The 9,669-nt window shown below is 43.4% G+C and overlaps 1 protein-coding gene across 7 annotated transcripts in view; it reads left to right on the forward strand.

The window, feature by feature from the left end:
• The window catches only part of ALMS1 (ALMS1, centrosome and basal body associated protein), a 123,223-nt gene that overhangs the window by 1,168 nt on the left and 112,386 nt on the right, over positions 1-9,669 (forward strand). The window lies entirely within an intron of this gene.

The raw sequence follows: 9,669 nt of genomic DNA on the forward strand, positions 1-9,669 counted from the left end.
TTAAAAAAGGACTTCTTGTTGTCCTTAATCCGGGAAGCCAGCCCCTGTTCCATCTCTGCCTTGGCCTTCCTAACCATCCCCCTACATCCCCGAGCAACTGCTGAATAGTCCTCCTTAGTGATGACCCCTCCTTTCCATTGGGAGTAAGCCTCCTTTTTGGCAAGGAGACATTCCTGGATGTTTTTAGTGAGCCATGGAGGCTTATATGCTCTCCTGCCCCCTTTGACCCTCCTGGGGATTACCTTCCTCTGGGCTTGGAGGATCGTCTCCTTAAGGATTGTACAATTGTAGCTGATCTTATTGTATAAAATTATGTACTGTATGCGTCTGCAGAGTAGAGACCCAAAATTGGCTTTGGAGTTTCAGAAGTCAGGTGATTACTGAGCATTGCAACTGAGAGAATGGGGGCTATTTTTTTTAATGGCACAGGGTGTTTATTTCATGTAAAATATTAAGCAAAACCATAGCAGTATTCTGGGCTGGACTCTCCAATTCTCCTTATTTTGTTTCTGCTTCCTGGTATAAAGAGATGAAATACTTTTTCTGTCAGTTCCTTTGAGTATGGAATAACAACTCTTGAATCTTCCATGAGGATTTTAAAATATACAACACTGACATATCCAACTGTCTTTTAGCAAAGTGGGCATTGAGACTTAGAAAGAGAACTTGGCATACAAGATAGCTGAAAGTGGTACACTTCCTATTGATTATGCTTCTTAATATAATATATGAATTACAGAAGCATGTGTATCCAAACCACTTGCATAATATTCAGGGCCTCCATTGACAAACTGGAATTGTTAAGTGACATTATTTGTAATTCATACCACTGATCTGATCCTCACCCAGGGACATCTGCTTTGTCTTCCCCTGCCAATTCTGTGAAAAGCTGGAGAGCTGGGTAGGATGGTGACATCACAGATCTCTAGGTGGCTAAGCAGCTCTAGCCCAGTATGTGTGCACCCTGGGAAGAAGTGGCTTTTAAGGAGGAGGTATGGGCATATCAGTTCTGAACAATAGGCTTGTCTACATGTGGGACGTTACAGCACAGTAGCTAGGTTGTGAATTTACCACATATTAACTACAACACATTGGGCACGTTTGCACAAGATGCTAACTGCGCAGTAGCCTAGTAATACTGCGCAGTAGTGTGCCGGGGAAAACCCATGCTGTTAGGCTACCGCGCTGTAAGCTTCACTAAAAACCTGTGCGCAGGTACGACTGTGCAGTAGCGTGAGTTACTGCACATTGATTTAGTACTTGGTTATCCAAAAGTTAATGCGCAGTAACTATAGTGCATTAATGAACATGTAGACGTGCCCGCTGACCCCCTGTCTGGTCACTCTGCGTGTGCACTAAGGCTAGTAACAGACATCTTCAATGAAGAGTGATCAGCTGTGCTGCGATGTACCATGGCACAGCTGATCGTGCTCCAGGGATGTTGGTAGATGTGTGCAGTTGGGGTGCATCTGCAAGCCAGGGAAAATCCACGCTTGCAGATGTGCTCCTCCATGTTGGGGAGCAGGTGAATCCCATGCAGGAGATTTCCCTGTATGCATCTACATGTCTGGAGAGGGGGTGTTGAACAGGGGTCCCTTTCTCCATGTTTGCCAGGATTCCTCTCAGTAAGGGACTGCTCCCCTTCATACTGGCAGACATGTAGGTGGAAATCCCACGGCAGGGTCTGATTGGGGGTGAGGGTGGGTTGGGGAGAGCAGAGTTTTCCTTGCCCAGGCAGACCTGCAGGTCTGGCTGAGCGGGGAAAACACCACAGAGGTAATAAATACTGTTTGCTGCCATAAAGTGGCAGAGTCTATTACCACCTTTTGTTACACCAATGATTTTTCTTTCATGTGGTGCAACAAAAGGTAAGGACATCTATTTGCTCAGCACAAATGAAGCATCATGTGATGGCCTGTTTTCACCCTAAATGTGAGATAGCAGACTTCATTTTCAAAGCAGTGTGAGCTACCTAGCACAAAAGTAAAGCTCCCCCCCCCGATGTTACATTTATTATCTAATTAACAGTAACATGCCAGACAGTCAAACAATTTATTATGGCATAAAATGGCAAACTAGCCACAAAGATGTCCCATAGGACAGAGGGGAAAGCTGGATTGCTGTCATCTGGAAATGGGAGCCAGGCTTAAAGCTTTTTTTTAAGCAATCAGGTCAGGTAGCTTATGCTCAAGAGTTCTAAAAGAGTTGGCTGGGTGACCTTTGGGTTTCCTGATATCCAGGTTTTATAAATCTTGGATTCTTGAGGGTTGTGTCACATTCAGTAAAAGCACCCACATGATGACTGGAATAATTTGTAGCCTGACACATACCCTGGGCCAAAGTAGTGGCAAAGCTGAGATGGGATTCAGCTAAAAAAAATGAAAGGCTAGGGATAAAATGAATGGCTGGAAATATAAGTAATGCCAGCCAACCTGGCATTATTGGTGAAATCATCAGGTTTAGTCAAGAAGACCTAATTCTTTGTTGAGTTGACAAATGTTCTTGATAAAGGTAAGTGCACAGACGTGACTGATGCTTGTAAGGCACTGACTTTGTTCTGCAAGGCATTCTGATCTCACAAGCTGGTGCTCTACAATATTGAGTTATCGCATGTTAAATGGATTAAGAGCCAACTGAGTGACAGCGATCAAAGAGGAGCTCTCAGTGGAGACTCACTGAATGATGTTGTGTCTTTTGTTCTTAGAGATGGGCTGTGATATGACCTGGCAGCACGAGGAGAACCCACAGTGGCATGTCTTTATCTTTACACTTCTTTTTTGTTTTTGTGTTTATTTTTCATCTGGAAGTGTCATCCAGCACCCTGATATCTTTCTCCCCTCTCCTCCCCTGGGGAATGTCACTCCCATGTGTAGTGGCACTTGGGAATAGTACAAAGTATTGGATCTTGTGGAAACTCAGGACCCTCCCTTTTGAATTGTTTATGCATTGATATGATCTGCGGCAACAGACTTGCCAGACTAGCACCAATAATCAGATTTGCTTATGAACAGTTCATGTTCTAACCTAAGCTTTATTATGTTTATCGCTTGGTCCAGTAAAGTTTATTACATTGCAATTTTGAATAACTGCCTTCAGCTCGCTTGATGCTCATTATAGCCTTACTTGCAGGGTTCAGAGCCAAATATTTACTGCCATAAATATTACATCCTAAGTTTACAGTTCTTTGAAGAAATTGTTGAATCAGTTAAAAAACAAACAAACACTTCTTAATGCCTGGCAGAATTAGGGTTGGGGGCTGTACTTCTTGTAGGCAAATTCTAGCTTGAGAAAACAACAGCCTCTGGACATGTCATTTGCATCTCAAAAGGTAGAAATAACCCTGAGTCTGGAGGCTGTTTTCTTTCTACTGACTGTGTGCAAGTTTTAGATTAAATGCAATACAGTGAGGCATTATTTCTTCATTTATATTAATATTTCTGCAGTTATAAGTTATACGAATTTGTGTTAATGGTAGTAGTGCTGCTTGGTACATCGTAAATGGCTTTAATACTCTTCATTCCTGCACTGAAAGCTGTTCTGTGCCCTTTCCATAATTAAAATACATCTGTGTAATTACTTCCTCAATAATCCCACTGGAAATTCTTTTAATACGTTGCTAGAATGGTCACATACTTAAAAGAGAAGGTGCTGTATTATGTTTAAAGGTGAAACAAAAGGATTTTAAAATTTCCCATAATTAACCAGAGGAATTCAGAATGAGATGAATTTTGAAGGCGAGTTGAAAAACACTGGACCTGCCAAATCCCCAGGTATGAAAGGCTGTGTTCTCTCGCCAGTTCATTGGCACTGTACTAAATGGTGCAAGTTGGCCCATTTACCCAGTCATACTAAGGCTTTTGACATCATCAAAGTTCCTCTTGCTCATTGTTGAGGGGTTCAGTTTGGTTTCTCTCGGAGGCAGGTCTTTTGCAATTGTAGGATCCCTGGGTAATTCCTCACTTAGGAAGTCCATTAGATTTCCTTTGTGGTGGTTTTTTATGCTTAGTATCATAGAAAATGAGGGTTGAAGGGACCTGCTCAAAGCAGGACCAGCCCCAACTACATCATCCCAGCTAAGGCTTTGTCTGCCTGGGTCTTCCAAGGGTGGAGAGTCCACCACCTCTCTGGGCAACCTGTTCCAGTGCTTCACCACCCTCCTAGTGAGAAAGTTTTTCATAATATCTAACAGAAACCTCCCTTGCTGCAATTTCAGGCCTTTGTTTAGGTTATTTAAATGGGATTCCTTATATTAAGCTTAGATGCTTGATGGGAAGGGCCCAAGTTTGTTGCTTGGGTTTTGCTGATTTGCAGCCCCTGCGCTCTCTCTCAAGTCAGGGCTGATTTGTGAGTCTGCTGTCCCCAGATGCCCTGTAGTGTCACGTAGTAAAGAAAGGACCAGACTCTGTTGTGTTCGTTGGAAGGCAGTTAAGCGACCAGTTAAGTTTGGAAGTGTGATAGCACGAGATTGGGGTCAGCGACCAGAAGGTCTCTTTCACGTCTATGGTCCTATGACAGTGTTTGTCATTGGAAACTAGTTGATTGATGCTCAGAAAATATGGTCATTCACATAGAATAGCTCTTTTCAATTTTCAGAGAAACTCAGGAAGTTTTTAAAGTCTGGAAGTGAAGGTGTTTGGCCACTTCACTCGGACCATTCGCTCCTTCACTTGCTCTCATCCCATCAAGTTACGCTGCCCATCTCGGTGAGAAATGCAGGCAGTTTATCACCTCCATAAAATCTTTTTATCTGTTCTGCTCCAGCTGATTTACACTGCAGTTACACGATGTCTTGTCGTAAAATATACAAAGCTATATGCAAGGCTCCGATAACAAATGATTAGATTATACTGGAAACCGATCCCTGGATAAAGACCTAGAAGTTTATATAATCTTGTAGAGGTTTTTTGTTTTGACCCTTGTGTTTCTTTTCCAACTTTTGTTTGGAGCCTGTGCCCAGCTTGGGTGAGTGAGGTGAGATTGGTGGACTGATAATAAACGATGAGGGATTACGTGGTGGTGGGAAAATGCCGGGATACTTTAGTTATTCATTTTGCAGTTTTTATTCGACCTTTGATGCTTTTAAAATGGTAGAATTTTTGCCTAGGTAACATTTTGCAGCATTAACTGGATTCCTTTGAAACCATGCTTTCAATCCATTTATTTTGGGAAGAATGTGATTTATACAGTATTCTGTGTGGTTAAACAAATTGCTGAATATTAGCTTGGCAAGCTAGCTTTGCTAGGGCTAGACCCATTGTTCAGGCAGATCCCATGAGACCTTCCAGAGCAAGAGTACCAGACTCTTCTTGTCTGTAGGAGATGTTTTGCTACCTCTTTGTCTGTAGGAGGTACCCGTCACTAAGATGCGGAGACACAGGCGAGGCATAGAGCCTGAGGCTTTCACATCCACATGTGCAGGAATGGCTTCAGTTCCAGAAAGGCACAAAAGCCTGTGGGAGAACACTTGAACATCCCTGGACGTTCATCACTGACCTTCAAGTGGCTGCTCTGGAGCAACAAAACTTCTGCAAACTAAGATGAACACAAAATTGTGGAACAAGAAATCATCCACAGACCGGGCTGTGTTAAGTATAGATTCTTATCCCAGTACCAGGGCTAGCTTTTATAACGCTGATGTCCTTCAGCAGGTTAACTGCTGTTTCTTTCTTTTGATCTCTTCAACCCACTTTCTCCCCTCTCAGCTGTGCCTCCTTTCCTCCCATTTCCTATCCTTGGTATTTAAATTACTTGACTCCTTTCTTACCCCTGCGTTCTGCAAGTCCATTCATAGCATCTGACAAATGAGGCTGTTGCCTATGAAATCCAACGTCTTCTAAATGAGTTAGGAGGGACCTTGGAGACTACCTTCTGCATATCTAGGTATAGAGTTTTAAGCTTATTCCTCTTCCTTGTCTCTCCAGATTTCCTTTACACCCTTTTTTATATTTCCCCTCGGCTCTCTGCATTTACCTCTTAGGCCAAGGGTAGGCAACCCCTGGCACGGGTGCCAGAGTGTGGCACGCGAATGCATTTTGCTTGGTACACGCACCTTGGGCTGGACGGCAGGGAAGGGGACAGGGCTGTACTGCCACAACAAGGATTAGGCCTCTCGCAGCTCCCCTGTCATCTGCCCCTGGCACCCCAACTTCTTACAAGCCGAGTTTGTGGGTGTTTTTGGCACTCTGTCCAAAAACATTGTTGACCCCTGTCTATGCATTCTTTTAAACAGTGGACTTGGCAGTAAGGTTTTGAAGGCTTTCTGCCCCTGCATTTTATGGTACCTTCTGTTCTAGTATTGTGAATGAGATCTTTCATTAGGTTTATTACGTACTGTAGTGTTATTTTTTTTTAAAATCGCATAATGTTTCTGACTTTTCATCAGACTTCTGATGCCACCTTTTACCCCACTTAAATGGTAAAATAACCCTTGGTTCTGGGGTTTGGAGGCCCTCCAAAGAATCTGATATCCCAAAAAGTCATTCTTTCTTTTAAACAATCATCCCACAAGGGATTTGACCAATGTTGAGTGGTAAAGGGGCATATCCTTTTATAACGTTATTGAGAGTACCAAAAAGTGTGAATTTTGATGATTACTACTATATTTACTCAAATACAAGTTGAGGTCCCCCCCATTCCCCCTCAATCAGCACGGGCAAAAAAGACCCTTGTCTAATACTTACAGACAAGGAAACCTCATTAAATACATTGTTAATCATTAAACTGCTGCCAAAAGCAGCATGCGAGCAGTAATGGAAACCAGCTATGAAGTTGACTAAATTCAGCCAACTCTAAGCATGATTATTAAACACGTGGCCCATATTGGGCCCACTTTTTTCGTGTTTCAGGCCAAATCAGCCATATCATTTCCAAATCATATTGATTGAGCAGAACTCAGTTGTTCAAAAAACCATATCGATTGAGCAGGCAGAACTTAATCATTCTAAACACCATATATGGCACTACAACCGGCGAGCATCCTCCATCCAGGCTCTCACCCTGGGACTTCATATACTCCCAAATCCACTGACAGGCATCCTATGTGCACGCCCAAGCCTGGAATTCGGATACTCCCACACTTAAAAAAAAATAAAATAAAAAAAAATATATATTTCATCATCTAGGAAGAACTTTTCTTCACACACCTTAACCCACATTCAAAGCCCCTGCACCTGTTACAGTAAGTGCACTTCTGCTCCTGCGCACCCATCCACAGTCCTTTCCCTAGCTCAATCGTGGTGTCTTTTAGTCCTAACCCCAATTTTGGGGTTTATACTCTGTTTATTTGCTGTCGTTGTCACTGTTGCTTCTGCTGTCACTGCTGTTGTCATCATTGCTGGCTCCAAGTCTGGTTGTCTCATTGTCCTCTTAGCTATCGCTGTCCACTCCCGTACTAAGATAGGTTAGTGCAGCCAGTCTGAAAAAGATATAGGCTAGTGCCCATTGTGTGCAGTCCTCCTCAACACTGCCTCTTGTTGAGTCATGGTGAGCCACTACATTGAATACATTTTGATTTCGTCTTCACTTCCACAACTGAGCTGATCTTTTCTTTCCCAATCATTCCTATTTCTTCACCAGACATAACTGTCTAGCAAACATTATCAAGTGGGCCCCCAAACAGTTCACCCAGCATCCTTCTGTCACCTCTACTCTCAGCTTGGCACATATGATTAGCTCCATGAGGTGGAGACCAATCAGGTTGCCCTGCACTTCAACTGTGTATACATTTTGGAGGATCCCAGGACTGATGACAAAAACACTTGGTTTCAGTTGTGAGTGGTGGGGCTAATTGGCACATGGATCCTTTGTGTGGGGTGGGTAGGGGTATCTGGAGTACACACACATACTGAGCAGTGTGGAGTCCTAGAGAAGTAGGGCTCGAAGGGACCTCTAGAGGTCACTTCTAGTCCAACCCCTGCCTGAGGCAGGATCATCCCTATCCAAACGACCCCATACAAACCATATCTAAATTCTACATAAGACTGTTTTCAACCCTGCCACAGGTAAAGCAGGGGAACGATGATCGGTGTTCTGCTTCTATAAAAGGTCATTATATGCTCAAGAGGTCCTGGGTAAAGGGCCATACCCCTGCTACAGAGAAAGGCAAAAACCCTCATAGTCCATACCAATCTGATCATGGGGTAAAATTCCTTCTTGACCCCAAATTTGTCAATCAGTCTGACCCTCTAGCCAGGAACCTCTGGCTTTGGTTCCAGCAGGAGCACTGGCACAGCCCAGTAGAGTCCCCAGCCTTAGTTGTAGACAGCACCCAATGCCTCTGAGGAAGCCTTAAAAACATCCTGACACATAACAGAAAAGTGGGTAGAAGGAGGACAAGGGCAACCAGCAAAGCCCAGAAGTATGAGAAATACTTATGAAAGAACATAGGCATAGTTACACCTAGATCATCCCTGACCACTGGCTGCCCAACCTCTTCTTGAACACCTCTAGTGATGGAGAGCCCACACCTTCCTTAGGTATCTATTCCACCACCTCTAACAGTGAAGACATTTTTCCGGAAATCCAATTTAAACCAACTTTGCTGCAACTGCAAGCCATTGGCCCGTATCCTCCTTTCTGCAGCAAGAGAGAACAGGTGCTTTCCCTCTTGTTTATGGGAGCTCTTCAAGTATTTGAAGTCTTCTAACATGTCCCCTCTTAAGCACTTTTTCCACAACCTGAACATGCCTAGCTCCATCAGCTCTGGAGCTCACCGTGGCTTGAGATGCTGTTGACTCTGTTAGGGCCCAGCCCGATGAATTATATGGAAGATCACAAGCCTTTTGTCTTTGGACTAATGTCATGCATAGTTTCTACTATATATAAGTAGATACAGAAGTCCTACTTAAATGTGTCTTTGTGGAGTACCCATGCTAAAACTTGTAGCTGTTTCAAAAGCAAAATGCATCAATTCTGGATGAAAGAAGTCAATGGATACCTGTAGTAATTTGCATATAGGCAAATTATGTACAGGTATATTTATTTGAAGGTCATTGTTTCCAGATTTGCCCCTCACTTCCATATGCTCAAGGAGGGCAGGGTCTGACAGTAAGGAGGGGAGAAGGAGCTGCAGGAAGAAGAAGTTGGGGGTGGGAGGCAGAGGGCAAGGGGGCTGCTTGAACCCCCAGATTTATTTTCCCTGCTGTAGCAGTGGCAGAGAGAAGAAATCAAAGCAAACCTCCAGTAATTAGATTCTATACCTGGAAAATTATATGTACATTTTTTCACATATAGAATCTAATTATTGGGGAGTCCATTGGTGATGCATAGGGGGTGCATGTGCACCCCCTGAGATCAGCTGTACACTCCCTGGAAGCACCGGCCGCAAAACCCGGAAGTGCACTTCTGGTTTTGCTGCTGGCTCAGGGATCAGCCGCTGGCTATCCCCCTCCCCCCGCCCATTGCCAATCTGGTACCCCCCCAGACTTGGGAGGCACCAGTCGCCCATGGGGGTGTCATCTTATATTTGGTGTTGTTATATATTCAAGTAAATGCAGTTTTTTTCCAGGGGGCGTTGTTTGGGGTTTTTGGAGGTTTGTTTATTTATTTAGTTTTATTTGCAATATATTGCATGAAACTGTTAAGTTGTCTGACTTCTGCTTGTGAAAAATCAAGTAGAGTAGTTAAAAAAAAAAAAAAAAAAAAAAAAAAAAAGGGAATTTTTTTTTTTTT

This window comes from Gavialis gangeticus, unplaced genomic scaffold, assembly GCF_001723915.1.
Source record: "Gavialis gangeticus isolate Ggan-Ray unplaced genomic scaffold, GavGan_comp1, whole genome shotgun sequence".
Classification (NCBI taxonomy): domain Eukaryota; kingdom Metazoa; phylum Chordata; order Crocodylia; family Gavialidae; genus Gavialis; species Gavialis gangeticus.